Here is a 23,915-nt window from a genome sequence, read left to right on the forward strand (position 1 = left end):
ATACTGAAATGTTCCAGGCTTTGGGTAAAAGAAAATACAGGAGGATCAGTTAGTTATGATTTTATTTAACATATTTCCCTCTCAGATTCACACAGTTATTGCAGCAGTCCTTCAGTTTTTCTAAGCCCTGTAAAAGAATTTAGAAGGTTGGGCCTCCAACCAGGCCTTTCGTGATACCCTTAAAGCCAGGAATTTTTCAACACCCTCTCATATATATATATCTATATGTGTATATATATATATATATATATGTGTGTGTGTGTGTGTACGTATATGTGTATATATATATGTGTGTGTGTGTGTATGTATATATGTACATATATATATATATGTGAGTATACTGAAATGTTCCAGGCTTTGGGTAAAAGAAAATACAGGAGGATCAGTTAGTTATGATTTTATTTAACATATTTCCCTCTCAGATTCACACAGTTATTGCAGCAGTCCTTCAGTTTTTGTAAGCTCTGTAAAAGAACTCAGAATGTTGGGCCTCCAACCAGGCCTTTCGTGAAACCCATAAAGCCAGGAATTTTTCAGCACCCACTTGTATGTGTATTACGATGGGCTCCTTTCAGTTTCTGTCTACCAAATCCACTGACAAGGCTTTGATCAGCCTGAGACTATCGTAGAAGGCACTTACTTGCTGAAGGTGGCAGGCAGTGAAACAGTTACGATGGGATTTTGTTCTACCAGGGTTTGCAGGACATCCTCGTCGAGCTCTGCAGTTCTTCCAGGATGAGGCTCATCTTCTAGGCTGTAGTTTCCGGCTCGGAATTTCTAGAACCACTGTTGACATTAGCTTACATTTATTGTCCGATCCCCATATACTGCATTAATATTCCTCGCACTTTCATTGTTGCCTTTATTGAACTCTAAAGCAAATTATGCCGAATATGCTCCTTTGTCACTTCCATTGTAGCTTTGAAAAAATATCTGTTAAAATCGAACTACACTCTTCAAAACTTGTACTAAGAATAAGGACAAGGTAAAATTACTATCTGCTTTTTATAGCAAGTTGATGCAGGTAGTTTATCCTGTTCCCCTCTGACTTTTTAGTTCATGCAACTGAAAAATCAGCATTATTTATGGGAGGACCCAATACATGAATATGGCTGTGTGCCTATATTGTACATTATGTGCGTTTGTGTTTGTGCTGGTGTGTGGTTAGTGTCAAGGAAGAATAGTGGTGTTTTTGTGTGAGTGTGGATGATGATGGGGGTATAGGGGATGATTGTGAAGTATGCAATATGGTATTTATCAGAGATTGGCAGAGGAAATATTACTAAAGGAGAACAAGACAGTTATTCATTCCAGTTGAAAGAGCAGTTTGCAGATGAAAGATAAGTGCTTGTTCATGGTGCAAACGAGCAGTGGATGATCCATGACATAAAATGACAATACAGATTGTGAGATACAGGTGTCTATGCTGAATGAAATGAAATAGCAATCTTCAGGTCAAAGTGACTCAATGTTGTACTCTCTCCAGCTAGTCTGTCCAATACACACCAAGCAATGCAATCAGTGTTTTATGAAGTAAATAACAAAATTTGGGGATACAAGTGATATAGTCATTAACATGAAAGGGCCAATTATGTCCATATAGTTATATGCTTACAGACTATGTTGTCCATCTATGATCTAATCACTGATACTTCACTGTATCTGTTAGGGGTCAGTTGTTGATTGGCTTTTATTAACTGGCCAGTGATATCATAAATTCAAGCCACTGCTCACGATATTGTTAATTAGAAAGTGATTTTAAGGTGAAATCTTGATTTGTTGGTTCATTAACACTTTCAACCCTTCAGCATTCAGATTACTCTGTCAAATGTAATGCTTATTTATTCACATTGATTAGAATTAATCCTGCTTTATCTTATAGTTTTGAGATTTTGACGAAGGGATTATTTAATTTTAGAATGAAATTGTAAGATAGGTGTGAGAAGCCAGATCCGGCCAGTTTTAACCTAAAACAAATGGAATATTTGCACCAGATATGGCTGGTTTAATCCTTTGGTATTGAGATTATTGTCAAATGTAATGCTTATTTATTCACATTGTTTTGAATTAATCATGCATTAATCTTATAGTTTTGAGATTTTGACGAAGGGATTATTTAATTTTAGAATTACATTGTAAGATAGGTGTGAGAAGCCAGATCCAACCAGTTTTAACGTAAAAAGGGAATATTTGCGCCAGATATGGCTGGTTTAATCCTCTGGTATTGAGATTATTGTCAAATGTAATGCTTATTTATTCACATTGTTTTGAATTAATCATGCATTAATCTTATAGTTTTGAGATTTTGACGAAGGGATTATTTAATTTTAGAATTACATTGTAAGATAGGTGTGAGAAGCCAGATCCAACCAGTTTTAACGTAAAAAGGGAATATTTGCGCCAGATATGGCTGGTTTAATCCTCTGGTATTGAGATTATTGTCAAATGTAATGCTTATTTATTCACATTGTTTTGAATTAATCATGCATTAATCTTATAGTTTTGAGATTTTGACGAAGGGATTATTTAATTTTAGAATTACATTGTAAGATAGGTGTGAGAAGCCAGATCCAACCAGTTTTAACGTAAAAAGGGAATATTTGCGCCAGATATGGCTGGTTTAATCCTCTGGTATTGAGATTATTGTCAAATGTAATGCTTATTTATTCACATTGTTTTGAATTAATCATGCATTAATCTTATAGTTTTGAGATTTTGACGAAGGGATTATTTAATTTTAGAATTACATTGTAAGATAGGTGTGAGAAGCCAGATCCAACCAGTTTTAACGTAAAAAGGGAATATTTGCGCCAGATATGGCTGGTTTAATCCTCTGGTATTGAGATTATTGTCAAATGTAATGCTTATTTATTCACATTGTTTTGAATTAATCATGCATTAATCTTATAGTTTTGAGATTTTGACGAAGGGATTATTTAATTTTAGAATGAAATTGTAAGATAGGTGTGAGAAGCCAGATCCGGCCAGTTTTAACCTAAAACAAATGGAATATTTGCACCAGATATGGCTGGTTTAATCCTTTGGTATTGAGATTATTGTCAAATGTAATGCTTATTTATTCACATTGTTTTGAATTAATCATGCATTAATCTTATAGTTTTGAGATTTTGACGAAGGGATTATTTAATTTTAGAATTACATTGTAAGATAGGTGTGAGAAGCCAGATCCAACCAGTTTTAACGTAAAAAGGGAATATTTGCGCCAGATATGGCTGGTTTAATCCTCTGGTATTGAGATTATTGTCAAATGTAATGCTTATTTATTCACATTGTTTTGAATTAATCATGCATTAATCTTATAGCTTTCCGATTTCAATGATGTGATTGTTTATTTTTAGAATGACATTATAGGGTTGGTGCGAGAGGCAGGATCTGGTAGGTTTCAACATAAAATAGGTAAAATATTTAGGCCATATATGGGCAATTAAATGCTAAAGGGTTAAAGAAACAAACCCTACCATGACTATCACCAACAGATGAGCTACAACTCAATAATGGCCACCACTACTACAATTATTACAAAGACAAGTACCACATCTATAACCACCACCATCACTATTATCGTCATCATGACTACTAATTTATACGACCAATACCATCATGACCACCACCCTCAACAAAACCACAGCGTTCGATAACCAAATCCATTACAACTACCACCTTTACAGACTTTGCATTCACCACCACCACTACCACCAGAATCACCACTGTAATTTCAGCGATCACAACCATGACCCCCCCCCCCCACTACTGCAACCCACACCTCAACCATCGCAACTACCACATTCACGACCTTCACAATCACCACTATAATTATGATTGCCACAACCACCACAGTCATTATTAAGACCAAGATTTCAGGCCTTGTGCCTATACTAGAAAGGACTACTACTGCTACTGCTACTACTACTACTACTACTACTACTACTACTACTACTACTACCACCACCACTACCACTACTGCTATCATTATAGGCAAACTGGCAGAATCATTAGCACACCGGGCAAAATGCTTAGCGGCATTGCATCTGTCTTATCGTTCTGTGTTCAAATTCTGCTTAGGTCGACTTTGCCTTTCATTGTTTTTGGTGAGTGGGGCTGATAAAATAGGTACCAATTGATTACTGGGGTTGATGTAATCGACTTACCAAACCCCAAATTGTTGGCTTTGTGCCAAAATTTTAAACCATTTTTGATATTATTATATTGGTTTGGCTCAGATTTGGTCTTATTCCTGATAAGGTTTTTGTGGATAGCAGTTTACTACCTGTAACCTTAGGTATCCACAAGTTTTCAGCAGTCTTTCAAGTACTTAGAACCCTTCTGATAATCCTTGCTCTCCCTAAGAGACTGACTTTCTGCAGGTACTCTACCGGTCATTCTGTTTCAATCTCCTTCAACCATTAGTCTATATCTTGGCTTACTGTTCCCAGGCACAACCTTTACTGTTCACATGCGTCAAAATCCTTCTATTTCAAATTTTAAGGGACTGTAGTTCATTTTTTTTTTTTGCTCCCTCTTTCTTTACGATCCTGGAATCAAATAGGCATGACGGATCAATAATTAAACAACTTCACTTTTCCTTATCAATAATTGTTATCTCTGGTCTATTATTTTCAAATTTCTTGTCCATTTGAATAGGAAAGTCCCACAAAAATCTTGCATTTCTCTGACCCCTGCACACTTTCAACTCAGTGATTGTACCATGTGTTTCTAGCTTCAAATCCCCTTTCCTGGCACAGTTTCCACTGTATTATTATTATTATTATTATTATTATTATTCAGTAGTCTTATTTTTACCACGTGCTTTCACTGTACTACCGAGCGCAGCTCTGTGTGCCTTGGGTATGTGCTGTGGTTTGTTATGATGCTCTTATTTTTACTGTATTGAAAGTGTTTTATGTAGGATGTGTGCAGTGTCTAGTAGCGCTATTTTCTTAGTTTTTCATACTTGTTAGTCCTGGTGTTTTTGTTATTATTATTATTATTATTATTATTATTATTATTATTATTATTATTATTATTATTATCATCAATATGGCAAGTTGGTTGAATTGCTAGCAAAATGCTTACTGAAATTTCATTTGTTTTTACATTCTAAGTTCAAGTTCCATCAAGGTCGACTTTGGCCTTCATCCTTTCAGAGTCAATAAATTAATTACCAGTCAGACACTGGGGTCAATGTAATTGAATTAACCCCTTTCCAAAACTACTGGCCTTGTGCCAAAATTTGAAACCAATATTATTATTATTATTATTATTATTATTATTATTATTATTATTATTATTATTATTATTATTATTATTATTATTAAGGTGGCGAGCTGGCAGAATCGTTAGCACTTTGGGTGAAATGCTTAGTGGTATTTCACCCATCACTACGCTCTGAGTTCAAATTCTACCGAGGTTGACTTTGCTTTTCATCCTTTCAGGGTCGATGAATTAAGTACCAGTGAAACATTGAGGCTGATGTAATTGAATAGTCCCCTCCCCTCAAATGTCAGGCCTTGTGTCTATAACAGAAAGGATTATTACTAGTAGTAGTAGTAGTAATAGTAGTAGTAATAGTAGTAGTAGTAGTAGTAATAGTAGTAGTAGTAGTAGTAGTAGTAGAATTGTTTTTATTATCATTATCATTAGGACAGTAAGCTGGCAGACTCGTTAGCACACTAAGCAAAATGCTTAGTGGTATTTCACCCATCTTTAAGTTCTGAGTTCAAATTCCATCAAGGTCGACTTTACCTTTCCTCTTTTCAAGGTCAATAAAATAAGCACCAATCACATATTAGTATTGATATGATCAACTTACCCCCTCTACACAAATTTCAGGCCTTGTGCCTACAGTAGAAAAGATGGTCGTCAGGGGCTCACAGCCCTCTACTAGTCAGGCAAAAGAGACCGATAGAATAAGTACTAGGCTTCCAAAGAATAAGTCCTGGGGTCGATTTGCTCGACTAAAGGCGGTGCTCTAGCATGGCCTCAGTCAAATGACTGAAACAAGTAAAAGAGTAAAAGAGATGTCCTTGGCCTGGCAGTGCTACTGGTGGGGTACTACCGGTTCGAGATAAACTCTACAGACACAGATGTGCTGTCAGATGGGTTTGTCCATTGTGTGCACAGAGTGACAAAACCATTTTGCAGGCCCTCATACAGTGTCCAGGAACTGCTGACTTGTGGAGTTTATGCTGGACAGCAGCTGTCATGTGGGGGAGAGATCCATCTGTCGGCCAAGTCCATAGTGATGATCACACCACTGCCCTCTGGGCAGGCAAGGCAGTTTTCCTTTTGCTTGGTGGCTGTGGTGAAAGAGATTGTTTGGTGGACAAGGCTGAAAGGCATGAGGACAGATACATTGGACTTTGGTAGAGCTCTCATTGACTTCTTCAAGTTTCACTTGAAAAGGAAATTGAGAGTAGAGAGAGAGAGAGGTGCTATCCTTGAGTGAGTTTATTGAAAGATGAGTGGAAGTTGCAAAAATGGCAAGAGTGGATGGTATCTCATGAGTCGAAGAGAAGGAATTGGAGAGGGCACTTGCTCTTGGGGTTTCAGAGAAATCTTGGACAGTGGGGTTCCTCGATTATTCCTAGAGGCCTTCCTGTATCAGGAGGGCCACATCTCTATCATACCCCTGCCATTTTTTTTTTTACTTGTGTATGCTATGCATATGTTCCTTTTGTTTCACTGTATACTATGTATTCTCAATTTCTGTCTTTCCCCCTTTTTTTTTATCATTTCATATGTAAAACCCCACACTTATGTCTGTCTTTGTATTGTTCTCCTCATCCTTTGCCCTTGTGGCAAATAAATAAAATCATTATTATTATTATTATTATTATTGAGTGAGAGAGCAGTGCATGCCATCAAAGTGACACTGGGGTAAAATATACGAAGCCCAATATACCCATCATGACTACCCGTCTGATAAGGGTACACCAGGCACATGCATCACAACCATATGTGCACAACATGGTGATCTCATATCAAGATAAACAGCGCATGACCTCGCAGATTGGGCGCAGTTAGAATTTTTTTCAGGTCGAGTAGCCCATCCTGCTCAAAAGGTCCCTGAATAAGGTTTGTTTAAGAATGTTGAGCAAAACACCCATGTTTCCAAAGGTGAATTATTCAAACCCCAAAGAACTCCTCTCAACACATGGCTATGATGCTCCCCCACTACTTCTGCTCATGATCAGAGATGCACATATCGTCAGCCACCAAGGGACTTGCTCAACTGTTTAAGGTCAAACAACTGACAAGCAAATCTGTGGTATTGAGCAGAATATTTGCTGTGGCCCATCTTTTATACCAAGACAAAACAATGTACATGATAACACTAGCAGAATATTTGCTGTAACCCTATTATTATTATTATTATTATTATTATTATTATTATTATTATTATTATTTAATAATGCACATTGAAGCACTAACATTACCACTACCACCACCACCACAGATACCACTGACATCACTGAAGCACAAACACTTCAGCTGCCCTCCCTCTCCAACTATGGCCACCACCACCACCCATATATTCCTGGGAGATGAGCTTTTATCCAGCTTTTATTTCTTTCTGGAAGCCAAAATCTTGTCTTTCTTCTTGCTCTGTGTGTCTGTGTGTCCTTATGTGTGAGTGTATGGTATGTGTGTGTGTGCATGGTGTGTGTGTGTATGGTTAATAATAGTAATAATAATAATAATAATAATAATAATAATTAAAATGATTATTTTTATTGTTCTTATTGTTAAAAAAATTTTCAAAATTTGTTTAATTATTCTTACGCTTAATATTATTAATCATGACATCGTCAGCATCATCAGCATCGTCATCATCACCTTCATCATCGTTATCATCATCATCATCACCAGCCCCACCAACGCTACCATCATCCTTTTTATCTTCATCATCATTCTTATAACCATTGGCATTATCGACGTTGTCATCATCATCATCATAATTGTCATCATCATCATCATCATCATCATCATCATAATCATCATCATCATCATAATCATCGTTATCATCATCATCATCATCATAAATGTTTTTTTCGTTACCATCACCACCGTCATCAACACCATCCTCGTCCTCCCCATCATAATATCATAATCGTTATTGTTATCATCATCATCATCATCATCATCATCATCTTCAGTATTATTATCTTCATTATTATCCGTCATCATAGTCACCAACCTCCTCTTTCCTCATTATCCTCCTCCTCCTCCTCCTCCTCATCATCATCATTATAATAATAATAACAGTAATAAGAATAATGTTATTACTTTTATTACCATCATCATCATCATCATCATAGTGAACTGGCAGAACTGTTAGCATGCCTGACAAAATGCTTATCTGCATTCTGTCTGTCTTTACATTCTGAGTTCAAATCCCACCTCGGTCAACTTTTCCTTTTGCCCTTTCAAGGGTCAATAAAACAGGCATCAGCTGAGCATTGGGGTTGATATAATCGACTTAACCCCTCCCCCACAATTTCTGGCCTTGTGCGAAAATTTACAATCGTTATTATAATTATTATTAAGGTGGTGAGCTGGCGGAGTCGTTAGCATGCTGGGCGAAATGCTTAGCGATATTTCGTCAGCTGCTATGTCCTGAGTACAAATTCTGCCAAGGTTGACGTTGCCTTTCATCCTTTTGGAGTCAAATAAGTACCAGTTATGCACTGGGTCCATGTAATCGACTTAATAAGCTCCCCCAAGCTGTCCTTGTGGCAAAAATTTGAAATTATTGTGGTAGTGAGTACGCCAGACCAAATGCTCAGCTGCACTTCATCTATCTTTGTGTTCTGAGTTCAAATTCTATTGAGGTTGGTTTGCCTTTCATGTTTTTGGGGTCAGTAAAATAAGTACCGGTCGAATTCTGGGGTCAATGTAATCAACTAGCCCCCACCCCAAAAATTTCAGGCCTTGTACCTCTAGTGGAAAGGATTATCATTGTTGTTATTATTATTATTATTATTATTAATGCATCAGTCTGGCAAAATTGTTAGCATATCAGTGAAAATGCTTTGTGGCATTTCATTTGTCTTTACATTGTGAAGGCGCATGGCTTAGTGGTTAGGGCATTCGGCTCACAATCGTAAGGTCGTGAGTTCAATTCCCAGCGACGCGTTGCGTCCTTGAGCAAGACCCTTTATTTCACATTGCTCCAGTCCACTCAGCTGGCAAAAATGAGTAGTAGCTGTATTTCAAAAGGCCGGCCTTGTCACGCTATGTGTCACACTGAATCTCCCTGAGAGCTACGAGAAGGGGTACACATGTCTGTGGATTGCTCAGTCACTTGCACATTAGTTTCACGAGCAGGCTGTTCCGTTGATCGTATCAGCTGGGACCCTCGTCGTCGTAACCGACAGAGTGCCCCTACTACATAGAGTACAAATTCTGCTGTGGTCAACTTCAGGTTCAGTAAAATAACAGCCAGTCTAGTACTGGGGTTGACATAATCAACTAGCCCCTATCCCCCCCAAAAAATTCTAGGCTTTGGCTTGATAACAGAGAGGATTATTATTTATTGTTTTACTTCTCAGAGTGCTCAATCTTGTTTGCTCTGGTAGATTCTGTGAGAGTGGACAGTAGCCTGAGGTCAGAGGTTTCACAGTGTCTCTTTCCGCACGTTATAAGCTTTGTTACTTGGTTGTTAATTATCATGGGAGACATTCAACATCCAATATTACCATCATTATTATTATTATTATTATTAATATTATTATTATTATTATTATTATCATTATTATTATTTAGGTGGTGAGCTGGCAAAATTGTTAGCATATCGTAGGTATAGGAATGGCTGTGTGGTAAGAAGCTTGCTTGCCAACCACATGGTTCCGGGTTCAGTCCCACTGCATGGCACCTTGGGCAAGTGTCTTCTACTATAACCTCAGGCCGACCAAAGCCTTGTCAGTGGATTTGGTAGACAGAAAACTGAAAGAAGCTCATCGTATATATATATATATATATATATATATGTATATATATATATATATATATATCTGTGTGTCTGTTTGTCCCCCCATTGGTTGACAACCAATGTTGATGTGTTTGCGTCCCCCGTAACTTAGCAGTTCGGCAAAAGAGACCGATAGAATAAGTACTAGGCTTACAAAGAATAAGTCCTGAGGTCGCTTTGTTCAACTAAAGGCGGTGCTCCAGCATGGCCGTAGTCAAATGACTGAAACAAGTAAAAGAATAAAAGACTATCAGGCAAAACATTTGGTAACATTTCATGTCTTTATGTTCTGAGTTCAAGATCTGCCGAAGTCAACTGTGTCTTCCATCCTTTTGGGCTCAGTAAAATTGTACCAGTTGAATACTGGGGTTGATGTAATCGACTTACCCCACCCCCACCCTGCACCAATAATTTCAGGCCATGTATCCATAACAGAAAGGGATTATTATCATTATTGTAAAAATATACAGAATTTGGAAACATTAACATCACCACCACCACCACCACCACCACCACCACCACCACCACCACCACCACCACCACCACCACCACCACCACCACCACTATAACTACCTCTACCACCATCACCATCTTCACCACCACTACCACCATCCCCATCACTACCACCACCACCTCCACCACCACCACCACCCATCACTACCACCACCTCTACCACCACTATCCCCTTCATCACCACCTTCACCACCACCCATAACTACCTCCACTACCACTACCACCACCACCACCACCTCTACCACCACCACCTCTACCACCACCACCTCTACCACCACTATCCCCTTCATCACCACCTTCACCACCACCTTCACCACCACACATAACTACCTCCACCACCTCTACCACCACCATCACTTCCACCACCTCTACCACCACCATCCCCTTCACCATCACCACCACCACCACCACCACCACAACCACCACCACTCACCACCACCACCACCACCTCTACCACCACTATCCCCTTCATCACCACCTTCACCACCACACATAGCTACCTCCACTACCACCACCACCACCACCACCACCACCACCACCACCACCTCTACCACCACCACCTCTACCACCACCATCACTTCCACCACCTCTACCACCACCATCCCCTTCACCACCACCACCACCACCACCACCACCAACAACAACAACACTATCACCACCACCACCACCACCACCACCACCACCACCACCACCAACACTACCACCACCACCACCACCACCACTACCATCATCTTCATTATCATCAACGTTCTCATTATTGTGAGTAGTAGTTGTAATAGTAGTAGTAGTAGTAGTAGTAGTAGTAGTAGTAGTAGTAGTAGTAACAGCAACAGCATTGGTAGTATATAAGATGGCGATGTCCCAGCATGACTGCAGCACATTGACCGCAGCCAATAAAAATAATATCATGGACCTCCTCTACACCCCTCAATTACCAGCATCATTATTATTATCATTATTATTATTGTTATTATTATTATTAATTATTATCATTATTATTATTCATTTTCTCAACATCCACTTTTCCATGCTTCTATGTTGTTAGTTATTATTATCATTAATAAAATTATCATTATTATTATTATTATTATTATTATTATTGTAGTTGTTGTTGTTACTAGTGGTGTTGTTCTTGTTGTTATCTTGGAAATGGTTTTTTTTGTTTTTTTTGTGTGTTGAAGGAGAGTCGATACTCATTTTTCATAGCGAAGGTTTCAAAGGAAGAAAAAAAAAAAAAAATTACAATTAAAATTATATTAATTACTTTAAAAGTTGATCAAACAAAAATTAATGTAATGAAGAAGTTGAAGAAGAATTGGAAGAAGACAAAGAAAAAGAAGAAGAATTGGAAGAAGACAAAGAAAAAAAGAAGAATTGGTAGAAGAAGAAGAAGAAGAAATGTAAACAAATTGGAAGAAGAAGAAGAAGAATTGGAAGAAGATGACAAATTGGTAAAAGAAGAAATGTAAGAAGGAAATTTTGGAGAAAGAAGTAGAATAAGAATTTTCAGAGTTTAGAAGATAAAGAATAAGGGTAAGAAGAAAAATTGGAAGAATCTGAAGAATAAGAAAGAAAATTGGAAGAAGATTTGGAAGTAGAAGACAAAGAATAAGGAGGAGGATTGGAAAATGATGATGATGAAGCCATAGTACCATATTTAAAGATTATATTGTGTGATTTAGTGGAGTTCATTCTCCATATTTCTCTTTGCCACTCATGCAACCCTTTTTTTTCCAAAGATCTTTCTTAGTTCTCGTGTAAGAATTGTCACCTGATTGTTGTGTCAGTTCCACAGAGAGTTTAACGAACATGTTGTGCAGCTGTTATAAATGTCGAAGGTGTTTTGGTGCGCACAGAATCTCCAAGAGCTACTCAGAACTATTGCAAAGTCTTCTGAATCTGTTGCATTGAAGGAAACCCTTTTGTATCTCGGGGTCGCAAGTATTTCACCCCTTAGCATGTACCCTTTGCCACAGTGGGGTAGTGAGGACTGCATTAGTAAGGGTGTATGTATAAGGGTTCTACTTGCAGTCTCTCATCAACCATAGACACTTTGAGCTGCTTTTAGCTGCCATGTCTGTCTCCTTGGTGGCGGCATTCCTTTGACATTCATATTACTTTGTTAAATGCAATGTTCTTTTATTCACAGTATTTTGAATTCATCATCATCATCATCATCATCATTTCACGTCCACTTTCCGTGCTGGCACGGTTTGATAGAAGCCGGACAGGTAGGAGACTTTGGTGTCTGTTTTGGCATGAGTTCTACAGCTGGATGCCCTTCCTAACACCAACCACCCTGCAGAGTGGACAGTGCTTTTTATGTGGCACCAGCACAGGCAGGTCAGTTTTGGCATGGTCTTTACAACTGGAAGCCTGCCCAAACACCACCCGCTTTACAGTGTGGACTGGATGCTTTTTACATGGCATCAGAACTGGAGAGGGTCACTAAGCAACTTGCAAGACAAAGATCCTTTGAGAGGGGAAGCATTGGAGCATTATTAAAACCAAGATTTCAGGCCTTGTGCCTATATTAGAAAGGACTACTACTACTACTACTACTACTACTACTACTATCATTATAGGCAAGCGGGCAGAATCATTAGCACATCAGGCAAAATGTTTAGCGGCATTGCATCTGTCTTATTGTTCTGAGTTCAAATTCTGCTTAGGTTTGACTTTGCCTTTCATTGTTTTTGGTGGGTGGGGTTGATAAAATAGGTGCCAATTGATTACTGGGGTTGATGTAATCGACTTACCAAACCCCAAATTGTTGGCTTTGTGCCAGATGATGGATGGTCAGAGTGTGACAGAGTGGCAAAAACAGGTGTCTTGCTGTAGAGGAAGTTATATATATATATATATATATATATATATATATATATATATTTATATAAATGGTTCAAAATGATACAAAAGGCAAGTGACAGGTGAGGGAACAACAAACTTGGTATATCTGTTTGACGCTCAAGAAAAATGAAAGAAGTGTTTGATGTTTCAAGCCAAAGCACTTCTACAGAAAGGAATGAGAAGAGAAAAAAGATGGTGCGAGGCAAAAAAAAGGGAGAGCAAGAACCGTATCTGAATATACATACATACAAAGGGATCAGCAACAGTTGCTTCACCACATACCGAAGTTCAGAAATAGCAGCTAAAGTGCTGAAACTCCAACAGATAGCAATACTTGTAACTCACAAAGGCAAAGCAAGAAGAAAACATAACGAACCTAACCAGTCTTAGTTAATCATAGACTCGTTTCTGGCTTAGAAAAGTAAAAACTTTTCATTTCCTCATCAGTATGATATTCCAGTTGCATACATATATATATAGGTAACTGCTGAGGACATACTTAAGCTCGCAAGGAATGAAGCCAGTATGCTCCGTTGGATGTGTAATGTCAATGTGAATACCCGTCAGAGTGTAAGTATCTTGAGAGAAAAGCTGAACATTAGAAGCATCAGTTGTGGTGTGCAAGAGAGACGATTGCGCTGGTATGGACATGTGGTGAGAATGGATGAGGATAGCTGCCTGAAAAAGTGCCACACCCTAACAGTTGAGGGAACCCGTGGAAGAGGTAGGCCCAGGAAGACCTGGGCTGAGGTGGTGAGGCAAGACCTTCGTACATTGGGCCTCACCGAGGCGATGACTACTGACCGAGACCTTTGGAAATGTGCTGTGCGTGAGAAGACCCGGCAAGCCAAGTAAGATCGTTGCCAGTGCCCCTGGACTGGCTCTTGTGCGGGTGGCACATGAGATGCACCATTTTGAGCGTGGCCGTTGCCAGTACCGCCTGACTGGCTCCCGTAGGATTTTCCTTCGAGATCGTTGCCAGTGCCCCTGGACTGGCTTGTGCGGGTGGCATATAAAAGACACCATTTCGAGCGTGGCCGTTGCCAGTATCGCCTGACTGGCCTTCGTGCAGGTGACACGTAAAAGCACCTACTACACTCTCTGAGTGGTTGGCGTTAGGAAGGGCATGCAGCTGTAGAAACTCTGCCAAATTTAGATTGGAGCCTGGTGTTGCCATCCGGTTTCACCAGTCCTCAGTCAAATCGTCCAACCCATGCTAGCATGGAAAGTGGACGTTACACGATGATGATGATGATGATATCCATCTCAACAAAAAATATCTTTTTTTTTGGTTGTTACTGTTGTTATTCAGATCTTTATTACATTTTTTTTTATTGTTGTTGTTGTTGTCTCATTCAGTCTTGTTCCTCCTAGCATTGGTTGCTGTCATCACCATCATCATCATCATTACCACAGTCCCACTACCACAATCGTCATCATCATCGTTAACGTCACCATCACCATCATAATCATTAACATTATCTTCATCAGCATCACAAATACCACCATCATCATCAGCATTAACGTCTCCACCACTACAATTGTCATTGTTGGCATAGTCCTCTCCCTCCTCCTCCTCCTCCTCATCATCATTATCACTATCTTCAACGTCATCATCATCAACACAACCACCACAATCATCATCACTGTCATCATTGATATCATGATTGTCATCATCACCACCATCATCATCACCATCATAATCATCACCATCGTCATCACCACCACCATCATCACCACCATCATCACCACCATCATCATTATCATCACCACCACCACAACCACCACCATCATCATCATCATCACCATCGTCATCATCATCACCACCATCATCATCATCATCACCATCATCATCATCACCACCATCATCATCACCATCACCATCGTCATCATCACCATCATCATCACCACCATCATCATCACCATCATCATCGTCATCACTGCCACCACCACCACCACCACCACCACCACCGTCATTATCATCACCATCATCATCACCACCACCACCACCATCATCATCATCATCCTCAACATCATCACCACCACCACCACCATCATCATCATCATCCTCAACATCATCACCACCACCACCACCACCATCATCACCATCATCACCACCACCATCATCATCACCACCATCATCGTCACCACCACCATCACTGTTGTTTCAGTATTGTTGCCGTTGTTGCTGTCTTTGTAGCCTATACTGCTTTTGGGAGAGGGTCCTTTTTTTTCTCTCTTTTTTTTTGTTATTGCTGGTGTTGTTATTGTTGTTGTTGTTGTTGTTATTGCCTTGTTGCTTCATCTCAGGTGATGTTGTTGTTGTTGTTGTTGTTGTTGCTGTCATTTTATTATTTTATTTATTTTATTCATTTTCTCGAAATTTTCTTTTTCTCTATTTGTAAAGCTGTGTTGCCTTACAGATATATGGAAGGCAAAAAAGTACAGCAGCCCCCCCCCCCACACACACACACTCACACACTCACACACACACACACACACACTCACACACTCACACATGCACAGACACGCGCTCACACACACACACACACACTCACATGCACAGACTCACACATAGTCACACATGCACAGATACACACTCACAGACACACACTCACACATGCACGCACGCATTCACACACACAGCCCCACACACTCACAATTATATACAAACACATGCATACACGTACATACCCTTAGATGTATGAAAAGCAAACACACACATATACATACATGCCCACACACTCATGATTATATATGTACACATGCATACACATTCATACACAGCCTTAAAAGTATAAAAAGTACACACACACACACACACACACACACACACACTCACATGCACAGACTCACACATAGTCACACATGCACAGATACACACTCACAGACACACACTCACACATGCACGCACGCATTCACACACACAGCCCCACACACTCACAATTATATACAAACACATGCATACACGTACATACCCTTAGATGTATAAAAAGCATACACACACATATACATACATGCCCACACACTCATGATTATATATGTACACATGCATACACATTCATACACAGCCTTAAAAGTATAAAAAGTACACACACACACACACACACACACACACACACTCACATGCACAGACTCACACATAGTCACACATGCACAGATACACACTCACACACACATGCACAGACTCACACATGCACGCACGCATTCACACACACAGCCCCACACACTCACAATTATATACAAACACATGCATACACGTACATACCCTTAGATGTATAAAAAGCATACACACACATATACATACATGCCCACACACTCATGATTATATATGTACACATGCATACACATTCATACACAGCCTTAAAAGTATAAAAAGTACACACACACACACACACACACACACACACACACACACACACACTCACAATTATATACATACACAAGTGTACATACATACTCTTAAAAGTATAAAATGTATACATATATACACACACTCGTACACATACATGTCCACACACTCTCACTATATATGCATACACACATACATATATACCCTTAAAAGTATATATACACACACATATACACACACAGAAAACTATGTACATGTACACATCGCATATACTCATTCCCTACGTTATACATTCACAGACACACATATACACACATGCTCACACACTCACAGAATTAAGCACATATTCACACATACACACTTAAAACTATAAACACGCTCTTATACACACTCCTGGAACTATGTACATACACACATCACATATATATACGCACACACATACACACACACAAATCCACACATTATACACGCACACACATACACACACACAAACCCATGCACACATGTATATACACATGCACACACACAATCATATACATGTATACACGTGTACTTACATATATACACATACTCTTAAAATTATACACACATATATACGTGCATCACATATATATTCACTCCGTATATTACATACATGCATACACACACACACACTCTCTCTCTCTCAGAATTATATACATACACACACATGCACACTCGTGCATACACACATACACTGAAAATGATATGCACACATATATACATTCATATACACACTTGCAAAACTATACATACACATGCATCACACACACTCATACACACACACACATATATCCACTTCCTATATTATATACACACTCAGACACACACATATGCACGTACTCACACTTTCAAAATTACATGTACACACACATGCATACACAAACACACTCTTAAAGCAATACACACACACACACAAATTTATGCACACAACTATCACACACACATATATATGTATGTCCACTCTATATTATATGTATGCACAAACACATATATACACACACACTTCCAAAATTATATATATACATACATATGCATATTCTCAAAACAATACACACATATATACATACATAAATTCTAAAATCTATACACACACATGCATCACATACACACACACTAAAGCACACAAATATTTACACACATTCACACTTTAAAAATTATGTTTGAGTACACGTGTGTATACTTATATCTCAAAACAGCACACACTCTCTCTCAAATCTATGCACACACACTAACACACACACAAATACAACATTATACACACACACACACACATGAATTGGAACCCACATACATATCTCATACACAGAACACTATTTCAAACATACGTACAAATACATGAAATTATACACACACACACACACACACACAAAACTATATAGGCAACACATACACTTAAACCCAACGTTTCAGACACATGGACACGCACATACACAAATGCCCCAAAATACAACATTGTGTACACACACACGTACAGACAGACAAACACACACACACACACACACACACACATCAAACAGTGAAACAAAACACTTCATATACACATACACTCACATACACTTCACACATACAAGGAGATTATCTGGAAATTCCCGACAATGTAAAATATAAGCTAGTTATTTGGCAAATAAATACACACACAAGAACACTCTACACACAAATAGATAAAACCGAACAAAAATAGATGCAAGTGCAGAGAATGAAATCTTTTTATTTCCTACAGTGAACTGATGATATTAGCAACATTGAAACCTTGCAGCTACGTTGTCTTTTGATGTCAAGGTGACCCAACAGAGAGCTGGGCTTTAGGGTAAAATGATATGATGACTGATGTGTGTGGATTGTGTGGATGGGTCAGTGGCGAGTGACAAGATAAGTTCTGCTTCTCATGGTGGTGGATGATGGTTGTGGTAGTGGTGGTGGTGGTGGTGGTGGTGGTGGTGGTGACTGGAGAAATTTGCTGGATGAGGTTCTGCATGATGGGCCCTTTCATCTTCCAATTCAGCAAAATCATGTGTCTGTACGTATGTTTGAAATAGTCTATCTATCTATCTATCTATCTATCTATTTATCTATCTATCTTCATCTATCTATCTATCTATCTATCTATCTATATCAATCACTTCCTCATTCTCTCTCACTATGTGTCACACTATCTGTCTATCTATCTCTTTTACTCTTTTACTCTTTTACTTGTTTCAGTCATTTGACTGTGGCCATGCTGGAGCACCGCCTTTTAGTCGAGCAAATCGACCCCAGGACTTATTCTTTGGATGCCTAGTACTTATTCTATCGGTCTCTTTTACCGAACCGCTAATCTATCTATCATCTATCTATCTATCTAACTAGCTAAAAGACATGCACACACATATAAATATATGTAATCGGCTTCTTTCAGTTTCTGTTTACCAAATTCACTCACATGGCTTTCGTCAGCCTGAAGCTATTGTAGAAGACACTTACCCATGGTGTCACACAATGGGACTGAACCTGGAACCACATGGTAGGAAGCAAGCTTCTTACCACACAACCATGCCTGCATCGCTCTCTCTCACCCCCTCTCTCTCTTTCTATATATATATATAAATATATGTTGTGGTCGATGCCCCCAAGTGAGAAGTGGGCTGTTCCACTACTGATAAATAGTGGACAGACACAGCAAGCAATGTCAGTCGGAGAGGTACAGGCCAGTCACACACGACAAAGTTATGTCATCATAATGCAGGACATATCAATATATATATCAGGGATGTGCCACCTGGGTAGGCAAGGTATGCAATGCCTACCCTGAATAAAATAGATCGATAGCAACATTTTCCTCTCATGGCAAAATACGCACCTAATTCAATAAAATTATGAAGGTTAGTCTGATTACTCTGCATAAAATGCAAAATGTTTCATTTTTTTTTTTGTAGATTATGTGGGCATAATTCACCCCTGCTTTTCAATCTCAGTATTCAAGCTACGTATAGTATTGCTGTAGTACGCATGCTGCGTACATTCCTACAACAACGCTTTCTTTATGTGTTGTAAAGGCAGAAGTAAATCTGCCTACAACTCAGTCACGTGCCTGTGTTTCACTTATTTTTTTTGTGTCTTTTACTGCATAAATGTCACCAACTGCCTACCCTGAGTAATTACTGATGGTACGTGCCTGATATATATACATTTTCAAAATGTGACCACCTGTGTATCGTTGGCAATTTTCTTCCTCCGACTTTCCTCTATTTCTGAAGAAGAGCTTTGCTCGAAACATTAAATTCTCTTTCCTTCTTTTCCTGAGTGACTTGTACCACGTCCTTGCATTATTATTTATTCTTGTTCCTTCTTCTTTGTTTGGTTTCACTGTATATATATATATATATATTATAGTTTATTAGACATAGACCTATAATTAATAGAGATTATTAATTAGAACGTTATTAGTAAGATCTGGATTTATAGAATATTAATAAGTTATGTTTTGATTTGTATTTATAAATTAGTATACATAGTTGTTAAGTTAATATTCCTTAGCTAAACAAAATCCTTTATAATAATATGTGCCTTACCTTTGTGTATATACTAAGCGTATAAATTCTGCTCATCATACGGATGGCACTTCTACACATGACATGCATGACCCCTTTCATTTAATTCTTTCAAACACTATGATGTGTTCATATCAAACTTGCTCATCACTTTTCACTCCTGTGGTACTTCTCGTCTCATTTTCACACCTTGTTCATCCTAAGTTCAATACATAAATATCTTGCAAGAATCATTTCTTGCAGAAGCACAATAAAATGGTTTCGCTCTTTATGGATCTCTTTGTTTCGTTTTACATGCAACTTCACACTTTTCTTTCAAGCATTTCAAATGATTCTCTATGATAACCGACTTAATGTTTCATTGCAAGACATAATTTGAATATATTACACACATCATAAATTGCTTTCTGTATCCATAGTTAACATTTCAATGCTGTACATAATTGCAACACATTCTTGAATAACATATGCTTCTCTCCATTCGATGTCCATATTTAAGTATCATTGCATGTCTTAAACACGCATCTTATATATGTAGTCTCTACCATGTATGTTACCTTACATCATTATGCATCTTATACATGCCCATGTAGTCCTCTACATTCACTGTCCATGTTTCATTGCCCAAGTCTTGCCGGCATAAAGTAGTGTAGGCAGTACAACTTCTTGGTATACATACAACTTGGTGGCCAGCCTAATGCCTTTCCTTTGCCATACTGATTCACATGGCCACCCAAATGCTGAGCTTCCCTTTGCAGTTCTTGTGTCAACTTCATCAATGTTTACAGATCTGGAGAGAATTAAGTTATGAACAATCATAAGAATATTTTATTCATTTACTTGTCAGTTGTTTGACCTTAACCAGTTGAGCATGTCTCTTAGTGGCTGATCATATGTGCATCTCTGATCACAAGTAGAAGTAGTGGGGGAGCATCATAGCCACGTGCAGAGAGGAATTCTTTGAGTTTTGAATATATGTAACAAAACCAAAGTTGAAAGGAAATATTAACCATTTTTCATATTTTCTAGGAGTAATCATATAGGAAATAACAATTGCAACCCAAGGACAAAAATCATCTTACACAGTGTGATAAAATATAATTTTCGTTGCTGGCAACGCCATTGCAGTTGTGTCTGCAAGGTGCAGTGGAACAAGTCATTTGGTCTGGGATATACAACTTGTTACTCACCCTCAACTTTTTGCTGCTTGACCCCCTCCTTCCCCTTTTGTCTTTTACTTTCTTTCCTTAGTGAGGTGGTTCTGGGATTTTTCCTCGTAAAGTTTTTTCTCCCTTTAAATATATGTTGGTAAATAAAAACTTTTATCTTGTGTCTTGGGAAGGTCATTATATCAACAATAACAAAACACGCACTGATTTGATATCACTTCTTTATAATTCACATTAGTAATCTTGCAAACCAAATCCAAAAATGATGAAAAAAGTTTTTATTTCAGAAAAGAAATTTTAAAGAGTTCTAAGAGAAAAAAAAAAAAAAAATTCAAAGAAATATCTTCTCTCTTTTACTCTTTATCTGTTTCAGTAATTTGACTGTGGCCATGCTGGAACACCGCCTTTAGTCGAGCAAATCGACCCCAGGACTTATTCTTTGTAAGCCAAGTACTTATTCTATCGGTCTCTTTTGCCGAATCGCTAAGTTACGGGGACGTAAACACACCAGCATTGGTTGTCAAGTGATGTTGGGGGGCAAACACAGACACACAAACATATACACAAACATACATATATATATATATGTACGATGGGCTTCTTTCAGTTTCCGCCTACCAAATCCACTCACAAGGCTTTGGTCGGCCCGAGGCTATAGTAAAAGAAACTTGCCCAGGATGCCACGCAGTGGGACTCAACCCAGAACCATGTGGTTGGTAAGCAAGCTACTTACCACACAGCCACTCCTCTTTCCTTTTCCCCGCTTTATGCAACCACCCCCTCCAACACAAACCACGAAAAATAAAAAGCTATCAAAGACAAAAAAATGAAACTAAAGAATTAAGGAAAAAAATTAAAATGTAATTAAATAAATGTAGTTATTTAATCTAAAAGTTAAACGTTTCTCTGTCAAATTCTTTATATCTCCTAATCAATCTGTCATAGTTTCTCCTCTCAGTTAAGCAATGTCTTCTTACAAAGACATTTTCAGTGAGTTGTATGTCTCCTTCGCATGTCTCTGCCATTATCTTCTTTGAATGTCTTTGATATCAGGAGACCTGGAAAAAAGATGTCTTCCATGTTAAAGCATCGTTTCTTTGGTGAGGTCATCAATGTTCTGTGAACAATGACCATGAAATTGAGGGTCAAATATTAGACCAACAAAAAGAAAGCCGCTAATCCTTTGTCAATCTATGGTAATTACCTATAATCTTTGTTAATCTAAATTAAAACTCATCCGCCATTTTGATTTCACTCTTTCACTTTTCATTTTCGGTGTAGTTGTTGCTGCTGCTGCTGGTGGTATTTCATTGTTTGTTGAGTTTCTATAGGATACGGGTTCTTTAAATACTCATAACACCTTATACTCGTAACATTTTCATACTTTTTTTTTTTAAATATTTACGGTAGTAAGCTACCAATTCGATATGAAGAATCTTTATTAGAAATCTTTGGAACCCCCCACCAAAGTAAAGTATTAAATAGAACTCAGCCTTTTCTTATATATATATATATATATATTTATATTCGCCATGTTGGACCACTGAACGCAACACATTTTTTCCATTCTCTCTTTGTTTATTTCTTCTTGTTCCTTTCTGTTGAAGAGCGTAGGCTCGAAACGTAAAAGACCTTTTCATTTTTCTCAAGCATCAAATTAATACACTTGCTTGTTGTCCATACACCTGTCTTCATCTTTTGTTTTTCAATAAGTTTCAACTATAATATATATCATCATCATCATCATCATCATCGTCGTTTAACGTCCGCTTTCCATGCTAGCATGGGTTGGACGATTTGACTGAGGACTGGTGAAACCGGATGGCAACACCAGGCTCCAATCTAATTTGGCAGAGTTTCTACAGCTGGATGCCCTTCCTAACGCCAACCACTCAGAGAGTGTAGTATATATATATATATATATATATATATATATATATATATATAAGGTTGAGGAGGGTATTGGATTTAACCAAACCCCGGAGGATACTGGTAATACCGAGTAAGTACTGTATACCGATTAATCTGCACGAATTTCTACACGGATATTTACCACTGGGATGAAACTACTCTTCAAGTACTGTTCTCTCTTTTTTCAGCACATCACACTCCTTACCACTTCATACTAAAAATATCCGCCTATGGATATAATAATAGATTACTTTATTTTTTCTGTCTCTGATGAAGGGAAGTACTGGATCTTCCCAGAAACAGCTGTAAGACTCTATCCATAAAATTCTTCAACCTTACCTTTGCTCTCTTTATCCTTTTGTTTTTATATATTTACATAGGAAGGGCATCCAGCTGTAGAAACTCTGCCAAATTGGATTGGAGCCTGGTGCAGCCATCTGGTTTGCCAGTCCTCAGTCAAATCGTCCAACCCATGCTAGCATGGAAAGCGGACGTTAATTGATGATATATATATATATATATATATATATATATATATATATATATATATTTAATAGGCTTCCTCAAAATTTCTGTCTATC

The 23,915-nt window shown here is 38.3% G+C and overlaps 1 protein-coding gene across 3 annotated transcripts in view; it reads left to right on the forward strand.

Moving 5' to 3' along the window:
- The window catches only part of LOC106876278 (uncharacterized), a 1,065,409-nt gene that overhangs the window by 53,799 nt on the left and 987,695 nt on the right, over nt 1–23,915 (forward strand). The gene's annotated exons all lie outside the window — the stretch shown is intronic.

The sequence above is a fragment of the Octopus bimaculoides genome, chromosome 29 (genome assembly GCF_046866305.1).
Source record: "Octopus bimaculoides isolate indiv1 chromosome 29, ASM4686630v1, whole genome shotgun sequence".
Lineage (NCBI taxonomy): Eukaryota > Metazoa > Mollusca > Cephalopoda > Octopoda > Octopodidae > Octopus > Octopus bimaculoides.